This window comes from Lutra lutra, chromosome 1 (assembly GCF_902655055.1).
Source record: "Lutra lutra chromosome 1, mLutLut1.2, whole genome shotgun sequence".
Classification (NCBI taxonomy): domain Eukaryota; kingdom Metazoa; phylum Chordata; class Mammalia; order Carnivora; family Mustelidae; genus Lutra; species Lutra lutra.
Window position 1 is genome coordinate 139,105,752 of NC_062278.1, and position 10,968 is coordinate 139,116,719.

Here is a 10,968-nt window from a genome sequence, read left to right on the forward strand (position 1 = left end):
CTCAATCCAAGAATGATATTATAAAAATTTGATTTTTTTTTTTGCCCTTTGAGAATCTCTAAATACAAATTAATGTAAAGGATTTTTCCAAAATCTACTGTGTCATCAAAAGGCATTGAAAACATTTCTTATGGCAGGAAAGGATCTTTTTAGTCTTTTGGTTGCTATTGTCTAGGATTAACAAGTAAGAAAAAACCAGATACCAGGATGCCTGAGTGGCTCAGTTGGTTAGGTCACTGCCTTCGGCTCAGGTCATGATCCTGGAGTCCCAGGATCGAGTCCCGCATCAGGGCAAGCTCCCTGCTTGGCAGGGAGTCCGCTTCTCCCTCTGACCCTCCTCCTTCTCATGTTCTCTCTCTCTCTCTCTCTCTCAAATAAATAAATAAATAAACATAAATAAATAAAATCTTAAAAAAAAAAAAAAGAAAGAAAGTAACCAGGTATGACATGGCTAACACACTGGGAATATTTGTACCTATCAAAGTACCACTATTTCATTGTCTTTGTATCTGAATGGTCCTAGGAAGATTCTTTTGCTCCTCAGCAGGTTTGTGGTGCCCACCAGAGATTGGCTCTGGTGATCTGGCCGTTGTACTCTTTGTCATCTCCATCTTGAGGATAAAGGGAATTTTGCTATCATAACATTGACAATAAGACCAATAAATAAATAAATAAATAAGGTGAAAAAAATTAAGTTCTATTATTTTTGGAGCTCACTAGCCTAAGTGCTAGCAGACAGATGAGAATCTGGGCCATTCAGAAGATGTCTTCTGAGTAGGGTTTCTTAACATAGTCTTATAAGTCCATCTCAGTTTTTTGTTTGTTTGTTTGTTTTGGAATTTTTTGCTCTGGTTTGTGCTGGTCAAACCTGGATGATCAAGACTAAGAGAACTATAGCTTTAAGGGATGCATACTCCTAGCTGTCTATATCCAGTTCTACCATACTGATAACAGAAGTTCTGATGCTTCCTGATGTGCTCCATGACTACTTTAGTAACCAGCAAGTTTATCTTCCTGGATGCTTTTCTGCAGATGGTTGGTGGTAGCTGCCAAGACACAGGAGAGACTCACCTAGGCACACTGGGTCAGGCCAAGGGTCAAGAGATTATTTTAGCAGGGAAGCACGAGGCTGGTGCTGCATTCCTGACCAAGTGTCTGAACTGCTAGATTGACCTGGGCTCATGATGGGGAGGAAAAAGCAAGTAGAATATAGACTTGCAGATGTAGCTCATGTTGAGGTATTCTGGAATGGGGCTGGACATCATGAATCTAGATGTGGTGTCTAAAAGGAGGGTGTCTTTGACTTCAGTGACAGGTGGGGCCTGGTCTCCAGTGATGACATGGATGCTGCCTCCTCCACTAGCGTCTATCTCGTCTGCCAGGCATGGAGACATGAAGCCATCTATGGTATTAGGTGCTTTTGCTAAGCTCTAGGAATCTCACTTTGCAGACTGGTTCTCCCACAGTACTTCTGAAGCACTACCATTGTTAAGGGATGCATTCAGGGGGGCAGGGGAGGCTACTACATTTGTCAGTATGTCCAGTGCCCCCTGGCTTGTCTCAGGTTTAGAATACATCATCAGGAGAACCATACCACTCCCACATATCAAAGGTTCCTGGGTGTTCATGAGCGTCCTGGATTAAGAAGATCTGTTTCTTAGTTGAGGTGGCACAATTGCTTGGTTTCTCGCATTGCACATCAAAAGGCTTCTTCTCTGCAGCTCCGCCACCCCCCCCCGCCGCCACCCCCGCCAAAGGGCTGTTCACACTGTGTAGATTACATTTCCATACCCATTTCTAATCATTTTTTTTCAGTTAACAAGACTGACAGCTGTTCTGGTGGTGCTTATTGACGATGCAGTCTTAGTTGCTCTGACAGCTGTAGGTCAAATTTTTCCATATGCCCCTTGTGAATACATTTTGCATCCTTCACAACTGACAGCTCCATAGTGACAGCCAGGCGCTTTGTGGCCACAGTCCATATAGGACTCCACACCTGAGGCCACTGGATGTGGGCCTTCCATAGAAAACGCTCAGCAGACACAAGAGTCCCTGACGACCTGGATCCCGCCAGGGATGAGGTTATCCCAGGTGGTGAAAATGACTGCATGTCCCCCGGGGAAGCCAGGATCACCTTCTCAGTTCCAGCTGATGAGGAAGAACTGCTGCTTGCGGAATTCACAGGGGCTCACTGCGGTGACTGCCTGGATCTTCCTCTGCAGGTCTGTAGCCACCTGAAGGCTTGGAGGCCAGGCTACTGTAGCGCGGGGGGGGGGGGGGGGGGGGTGTGGGGGGGGAGAGGCGGGGCGGAAGTTGCCCGGATGCAAGGAGAGGGGCTGGCTAACACCCGCAGGTTCCTGTGAGAGATCTGTGTGTGCCCGGCCTCCACCACCGTCTGCCCAAACAGCTGTTCCAAATTTGGAGCCACCGGGAAGCAAAATCATCAGAGAAACTCGGAATTTGTCACCAAAAGTGGCCTAGAAGCAGGTATGGCGTCTGTGGTGGGCGTGCCTGGGACGGAGGGCAAGCAAAAAGACTTGAATGTGACACCTGAAATCATGAAATTTCTGGAAAACATAGGCAGTGAGCCTACTCGACATTGGTCTTGGTGATTGTTTTTCAGATTGACACTAAGAGCATAAGCAACAAAAACAAAATAAAGAGGGACTACATCAAAATAAAAAAGCGTTTGCACGGTGAAGGAAACCACCAACAAAACGAAAAAAGCAACCTACTGAATGGGAGAAGATATTTTAAATAATATATCTTATAAGATATTAATATCCAAAATATATAAAGAATATATACAACTGAATATATACAATATATCTTATAAGAGATTAATATCCAAAATATATAAAGAATATATACGACTGAACACTGAAAAGCCAAATAAAATACCATATGATCTCTTATAAGCGGAATGTAAAAAAAACACGAACTTGGGACACCTGGGTAGCTCAGTCGGTTGAGTCTGCTTTGGCTCAGGTCATGATCCTAGGGTCCTGGGGACTGAACACCATGGCAGACTGCCTGCTGAGCGGGAGCCTGCTTCTCCCTCTCCCTCTGCTGCTCTCCCTGCTTGTGCTATCACAAATAAATAAATAAAATCTCAAAAAAAAAAAAAAAAAAAAGGGCGCCTGGGTGGCTCAGTTGGTTAAGCCTCTGCCTGTGGCTTGGGTCATGATCCCAGGATCCTGGGATCGAGCCCGGAATCCTGCTCTCTGCTCAGCAGGGAGGCTGCTTCCTCCTTTCTCTCTGCCTCTCTGCCTATTTGTGATCTCTCTCTCTGTCAAATAAATAAATAATCTTTAAAAACAAAAAATAAAACATTTAAAAAAATTTAAAAACCTGAACTCAGAGATACAGAGAACAGCTTGGTGGTTGCCGGAGGTGGAGGGTGGAGGTTGGGGGATGGGCAAAATGAGTGAAGGTGGTCAAAAGGTACAAACTTCCAATGATAAAACAAGTAAGTCGTGGGGATGTAATGTACAGCATGGTGACTATAGTTAACAGTACTCTATTGTATATTTAAAGTTATAAGAGACTAGATTTTAAAAGTTCTTATAAGAAAAAAATTGCAACTATTTGTGGTGATGGATGTTAAGTAGACATATTGAGGTGATCATTTTGCAATATAAACAAATGTCAAATTGTTATATTGTGTACCTGAAACTAATGTAATGTCATTTATCAATTGTAACTAAATTAAAACATTTCAAATAAAACTCACAGGGGCACCTGGGTGGCTCAGTGGGTTAAAGCCTCTGCCTTTGGCTCAGGTCATGATCCCAGGGTCCTGGCTTCGAGCTCTCTGTTCAGCAGGGAGCCTGCTTCCCTTCCTCTCTCTCTGCCTGCCTCTCTGCCTCCTTGTGATCTCTGTCTGTCAAATAAACAAAATCTTAAAAAAAAATAAAACTCACACCCTTTTTTCATATATAAAAACATAGGAAACTGGGGCATAATTCTTCATACAGGTAATACTTATTAACATTATTAAAAACTAAGTAGTAATTGGTATAAATATTAATGTATACTATTCATACATTGATGTGGCAGGAAAAATTACAAACAACTTTGAAATAGGTAAAAAATATTAAGTGTCCTAAGAAAATAAAGTGTCCTGTTTGTGTACCATTCCAGCTTATCTCAGCCTTTGACTGTTTGAGCTATTTTACAATGTTGTATATTTTAGAAAATTGATAATAATGAAATAATTCTTGTCTATAGAAATGCGAATGAATTGTGTGCAGTGGAATTCAATTGATTTCTACCCTGAGGATGCGTCTATTTTGCAGCTATTTATACATTATTTTAGCAATTTTTATTGCCCACATGCATGTGCTTCTTTGAATTCTCCTTTGAACTAATTATAACATCTTACAGGTTCCCTCATTAATTAATGAGTTAAATCAAATTTCTGATATTTACTCATTTTAGTTTATATAAGAGTCATGATTTTACCTTAAAAAAATCGTGATAGATGGCCACAACATTCAAACAATACAAAACGGGATAAAAAGAAAAGTGAAGGTCTCTCTGGGGGTTACTGGGGGCTCAGTTGGTTAAGTGTCTGCCTTCAGCTCAGGTCATGATCCCGGGGTCCTAGGATCAAGCCCAGCTTCTGGCTCCCTGTTCAGGGGGGAGCCTGCTTCTCCCTCTGCCTGTTGCTCCCCCTGCTTGTGCTCTCTCTTTCTTTCTCTGACAAATAAATAAATAAAATCTTAAAAAAAAAAGTCTCTCTCCTACCCAGTTTCACTTTCATGTATCTTATGGTCTAATGGGGAAGACAGATATTTATCAGATAATATAAAATAAATGTAAAATTATAGTACTGAAAAGTATGTTGAAAAGGTGGAACACGTTTCTGTGAGAGCAGTATAAGGTGACCACACCTAGCCAGGACAATCTGGAAAGGCTCTTCTGATGTAGCAGCAAATGTGCTGAGATCTGAAATGAGTCAGGAAAACCATTGTTTATGGAGGTAAAATGGGACCATGAAGTGGTGATTCATGGAATCTAAGATGGATAAGTAAGGATGTTAAAAAAAAAAAAAAGAAGGTTGTTAGGACAGATAGAAAATAGAGACCTTTATAAACTTGAAGTTCTTTTTTTAAAAGATGTTGTTTATTTGAGAGAGAGAGAGAAAGAGCCTGAGCTGAGGGAGGGGCAGAGGGAGAAGCAGGCTCCCCACTGAGCAGAGAGCCTGATATGAGGCTCCATCCCAGGACCCTAGGATTGTGATCTGAGCCAAGGACAGACACTTAACCAACTGAGCCACCCAGGCACCCCTAAACTTGAACTCCTGATGAAGTTAATAATGCAAATTGGAAGGAGAGGCTGTTACAAGAGCCTAGGTTGTTTGAAATATAGATTTTTGAAATAAAGCTGTTGAAGAAAATGAAAAAGTTCAGAGTATCATGGGAATGGGTGATTAGGATGAAATGAAGGATCTTGGAAATGAAGTTAGGAACCTCTGAGGTCAGTTATTAGATTGATTGCCTATGTGGACGGTGCGGTTCCCCAACATTTGTTATGGCAGAGCTTGGAGGTGAGTCATGTGCCCAGTCACAGGTGAATGAGGGAATGACCTGAAAGAGCAAAACAGGAAGAAACATGGGGAGGAACAATGGTCTGGAGTGTCAGAGATCTGCTGCTATCACCTGAGGGAGGAGAGGGCTACAGGGCCAGCATGCCTATAGGGAAGCCCAATTTCAATTAATTAAAGGTGGCAGAGGAGGGGTTCTGGGCCAGGGTGAGGTTATAGGGGGTTTGTTGATTATGGATCAGGAATTCAACGGGTATAGAGAAGGTTTTGTAGAAGGGAAGTGGGCAAAGACTGTTTAGGCCAGGTCATGGGCAAGGCAGTAGAAGTATTAAGGGATGGTACCCTGAAAAGTTGTTGAGGTGATGGTTTACATTTTGGATGTTGATATTTCAAAGCAAGGACTAGAGCCAAAATGGATTTAGCTCTCAAACACGTTTTTGAGGATGGGTAGGAACTAATGAGTAAAAGCTAATGACTTTTTTTTTTTTTTTTTTTTTTTTGAGGCCAGATAGCAGCCAACAGAATCAGGATCCTTTTGTTTCCTGAGGGTGAAAAATGATATCTCCTTGCTGATTTAAATTGCATTTCTTTCATTTCAAGTAAGGTTGGGCATATTTTCATGTACTTTTAAAACAATTGCTTTAAATTAGATCGTCTTTTTTTTTTTTTTTTTTAATTTGTACCGGCTCTCAGTAAATTTAGGAAATTAGCTTTTTGATATATGCATTTGAAATACTTTTTTCTATTATTTATTTGTCTTTGACTTTGTTTATGCTTTGTCATGTAGCAGTTTTAAAATTTGTGTTCTAGATTTGCCAATCTTTCTTTTTATGATTCTGGGTTTTTATGGTTCTGGGTTTCCTTTTCCCGCTCTAATACTATCGATAATTTTACTTGTGACTTGTTTTGGAAGTTTTGGGGATTCATCTTAAAAGTAAAATCTTTGTTCTACCTGGAATTAAATTACGTATAAGGGGCGAGGAAGGGATCTAGCTTTATTTTCTTTCCAGATAGATGTTCATTTGTTGGGACTTAGCTACTGACATGAAATCTCACCTTTGCCATAAATAAAATTCCAATATAGTTGGGTCTATTTTACAAGAACAAAGGTTTATGTGAGACTGCATGGTATACTTGAGAGGCATGTCTTAGAGCAAAATAGACTAAATTCCTACTCTAACACTTGATGTTGACCTTGGCCAAGGAACTTCCTGGGTTCCAGTTTTTTTTTTCATCTTCAAAACGGACATGACCATAGCCTTAGAGGACTATGACAGTGGGTGAGATCCATACACTAGAGCAGTGTCAGCAAGAAGGAGCACAGAGGAAAGGAGGTCAGGGAAGTAGGGAGGGAGATTGTCTGAGACCCTGTAGGCCATTGTGAAGATTTTGTTTTTTCCCCGAGAGGAAGATGGGAGACTGCTAAAGATTTTGAACAGACAAGTGATATGATCTAACATATTTTACAAGGCTTTTGTATTGAAATTATACTGTACAAAGAAGCAAGGCAGAAGTGAGTTGTAGTTTTGAGGCAAGAGGTGATGAGAGATTAGACCAGGATAGGAGCAGAGATTTGAGTGGGAAATGATGGAATTCTGGATGTAGTTGCCATCAACTGAGTTGGAAAGACTTGGGAGTAGAGTAGGTTTGGAAGCAAAGACTGGGAGTTGGAAATTGATCATTAAATGTGTTAAATGTGAGAGATTTACCACATATCTAAATATAGATGTCAGGTAGACACTGTACCCACTGAGGGTTCAGGAGAGAGAGCAGAACTAGAGATGAAATCTGAGAGTCATCAGTATACAGACTGTATGTAATATATTTAAAGTCATGGGCTGAGCTGAGATCACCAAGGGAGAAAGAAAGAGTTTGCAAGACTGAGCCCAAGGACTCAATGACATTAAGACATTGAGGAGAAAGGGGATATCTGCAAAGAAAGCTAGGGAGTGTCCAGTAAGTCAAGAAGAAACTGACAAACAGTGGTGTTTTAGAAGCCAAGTGTGGAGTAGTAGGGCTGAAAGCCTGATTGGAGTGGGTTTAAGAGAAGGTGAAGGAAGAAATAGTGGACAGAGTGAGTACATATCACTCTTTTAAGAAGGTTGGATGAGAAGGAGGATGGAGGAGGTGTTGGGGGGAGGAGGAGAAAGGAGAATGTATGACATTGTTGCCTGGGACAGTCAGGCATTTGTTGATCAACACAAGTGTTTGAGTTGGTGCCTCCCCAAGCATGGCTAGCATACCACTGTTGGTCTATGATATGTTTTTAAGAGTACTTCAGGGCATACTTTTATAATCTTAGTCATCATACTTTGAGTCACTGTGTATTTTTAAAAATACAACTAGCACTTTTAGTGATATAAAAGTAATGGTATGAAGTTCTTTCTGAAATAAATTTATTTCAGTAGAAAAAGTGAGTAAGTTTAAAGAAAAATACTAAAAGCTACACAGGGGCACCTGACCTACTCAGTCAGAAGAGCATGCAATTCTTGATCCTGGGGTAGTGAGTTTGAGCCCCACATTGGGGGGTAGATAATACTTAAAAATAAAGAGATAAACTTAAAGAAAAGCAGTACAAGTAGTTGATAGATACGGTAAGTTGACACAAATACTTCTAGCTTAGGCAACACATGCTTAGGGCACTCAGGGTCTTTTATAATCTAGCTCCTTGTCTGACTGAAGTCACACTTTGTTTCTCAATCCTCCTAAAGAGTCTTTCTCATCACTATCTATTTCTGTCCCGACTCTGCATATGTCTTCTCTGAATCCTGTATTTTGACACTGGGCTACATTGTTACTTGTTTATATATTGTATCATTTGTGTGTTATACTTTCTCAATGAGAATTTCAAGCAGCTTCTACCTTCCCCCACTCAAACACACCCACCTACACATAAACACACCCACCCACACACAGTTCTCTTTGCAAATGCATTTGCTGTGTGGCCTGCTGAGCCTTCATAATGTTGGGGTCTATGGGAAGAGTGGAAAGCCAGAGCAAGGCCAGTGTCTAGTAAGATGGGACCTAAGCTATGGTAATGGCTGACGCAGGCTACGAGAGCCAGGAAGTTCCAAGCTCAATGTCCAGAAATAACAACAATCACAGACCCAACTTAGTTGTTGGCAGGATAAGGTGATCAGACCTGGTGATGAGAATGTGGCAGCCAGCTTTTCCAGGTAGCAGTCCATGGGCAGTCAGGACAGGGCAATTGTTAAAGCAAAGGAATCCTCTCACAGTCAGTTAGATCACCACTTACCTGCTTGGTTACGGATGGCCTCGGACAGGAGGCCTGCCAGACTCAGGTGAGCACCAGGATCTCCCATCACTACTGAAGGAGACTTCTGGTTCGTAGAGGCTTGTTTTAATGAAACCTATCTGGATTTGAATCCTGGCTTCATCTGACTATGTCCATTTCTCCTCTATAAAATGGGGATAATAATTCCTAATAATTATTAACTAAACAATACCTTAATTACTAGTAATAGTTAAAAGAAAGTGGAGAATCCTCACAGATAGATTAGTGAGTAACTAGGTAATGGCTTGACCAGAGCTAAGACCTTGGGCACTGTACCTTGACTTACAGTCAGTAGAAGGATAAGCTACTTTATTATATTAAACCATTGGTGGAATGAACTGGTCAATATGCCAGTCATCCAATAGCATGAGGGGGCTGTATTATTTCTTTTCTTTTTTTTTTTTTTTTAAGATTTTATTTATTTATTTGACAGACAGAGACCACAAGTAGGCAGAGAGGCAGGCAGAGAGAGAGGGGGAAGCAGGCTCCCCGCTGAGCAGAGAGCCCAATGTGGGGCTCGATCCCAGGACCCTGGGATCATGACCTGAGCCGAGGGCAGAGGCTTAACCCACTGAGCCACCCAGGTGCCCCGGCTGTATTATTTCTAATGTGAATTGGACCTAAGGGTCTTGGATGCAATTCTGTTGGCTGTATTCAGAATGTTAGATCACTTTTGAGTGCTTTTTCTAGTTTAAAAAAGTAATGTATAGAAATTAAAGAGGCCCCAGCCCATAAGTTATTGTGGTTTTTTTTTTAAATTTGTTTAACAAGTATGTATTGAATGCCTATCCAATAAAGGCATTATGCCCACAGGCCCTGAGGAAATGGTGGTGAATAAGACAGGGATTGTCTCTGCTCATGTCCGGTTAGTGAATTATGATTGTGATCTATGCTAGCTGAAGTGCAGAGTGCAAAGGAAACAGCTAATAGGGGGATCTCATTTCTTTTAGGGGTGGTTGTTAGGGTGTTTAAAATGAGATCCAGAAGAGAAATAGAAGTTAGTTGGGTACAGCAGGGGGTAAAAAGAGCATTTCAGGAAGAGAACGTGTTAAGGCCTTGGGGTTGGAGGACCATGGATTTCCCACGCCTGAAAGATGTTTAGTGTGGCTGGAGTACAGAGAAGAATCAGTGTGGCTGAATATGATTGTGTTGTGGATGTAGGCCAGTACGTCACAGTCTTCTGGGTGATATTAAGGAGTTTGGATTTTGCCTTTAAAAAAATGGGAAGGCCAAATGTACATTAGTGAAATGAGCTCAGAGACCACTCTGGCAGCAGTGTGGAAGGAGGTGGGGAGCAGTGCCAGAATGAAGGAGAGAGACCCATTAGGAAGCTACTATAGTGTTCCAGTTAAGACATGATCGGGGCGTCCGCTGAGCTGGGAGCAGCAGAGGAAGAGTCACAGACCAATTTGAGATAGTTATAATAGCTCCCTTGGGAATAGAGGCTACTTCTGCCAGAGAAGGAAAGGCAAAGATTTTATTTTTAGAGTGAAGAGGTTATTGGCTGCTTGTCTTCTATCTCCACAGAGAAGGAAAGAAGAAATCATCTTACAACTTAATGAGGGAGAATTTGGGATTACTTCGTATAGTAATAGACCTGTCAAATAGAAACTGTGTAATTTATAAATGAGGAGCTTTTAAAGTGAGATAGAGAAATCCATCCTGGAAGCAAAAAGATGGATCCAATGACCTCTTGAACTGTTTTCTATTTCATAATTTCTTATTCCACATTTGCCTAGTACACCTCTTGTGAATACTAGGATATATTTTTATTTAAAAGCCATCCCACTCTTGAGCACAGAGTATTCCCAGAAGTTCTCCTGGAGCATTTACACACTTTTATCAGTGTGAGAAAGAGAGAAGCAAATCTGGATAGCCAGGAAAAGTCCTGGAATACAGACTGAGGCCCCGGCATTCTGGGGAACGCAAACAACCCTTGACAAGACCACTGTGTGACCATGGCAGATCAAGACAAAAACAAGACCACTTAGTAACCATGTGTGAGCACAGGGGAAAACATGAACGACTTCCAAACCACAAAAACAACCAAACATCTCCCATATCCTGGTGGATGGGAATGGTTGCTGCTTCTTTACCAACAACAGCCTTAGTCTCATTCCATTCT

The 10,968-nt window shown here is 41.4% G+C and overlaps 1 pseudogene; it reads right to left on the bottom strand.

Moving 5' to 3' along the window:
* Positions 1-690: 690 nt before the first annotated feature.
* Positions 691-8,871, bottom strand: LOC125102440 (nuclear receptor subfamily 2 group C member 2-like; annotated as a pseudogene).
* Positions 8,872-10,968: the final 2,097 nt, after the last annotated feature.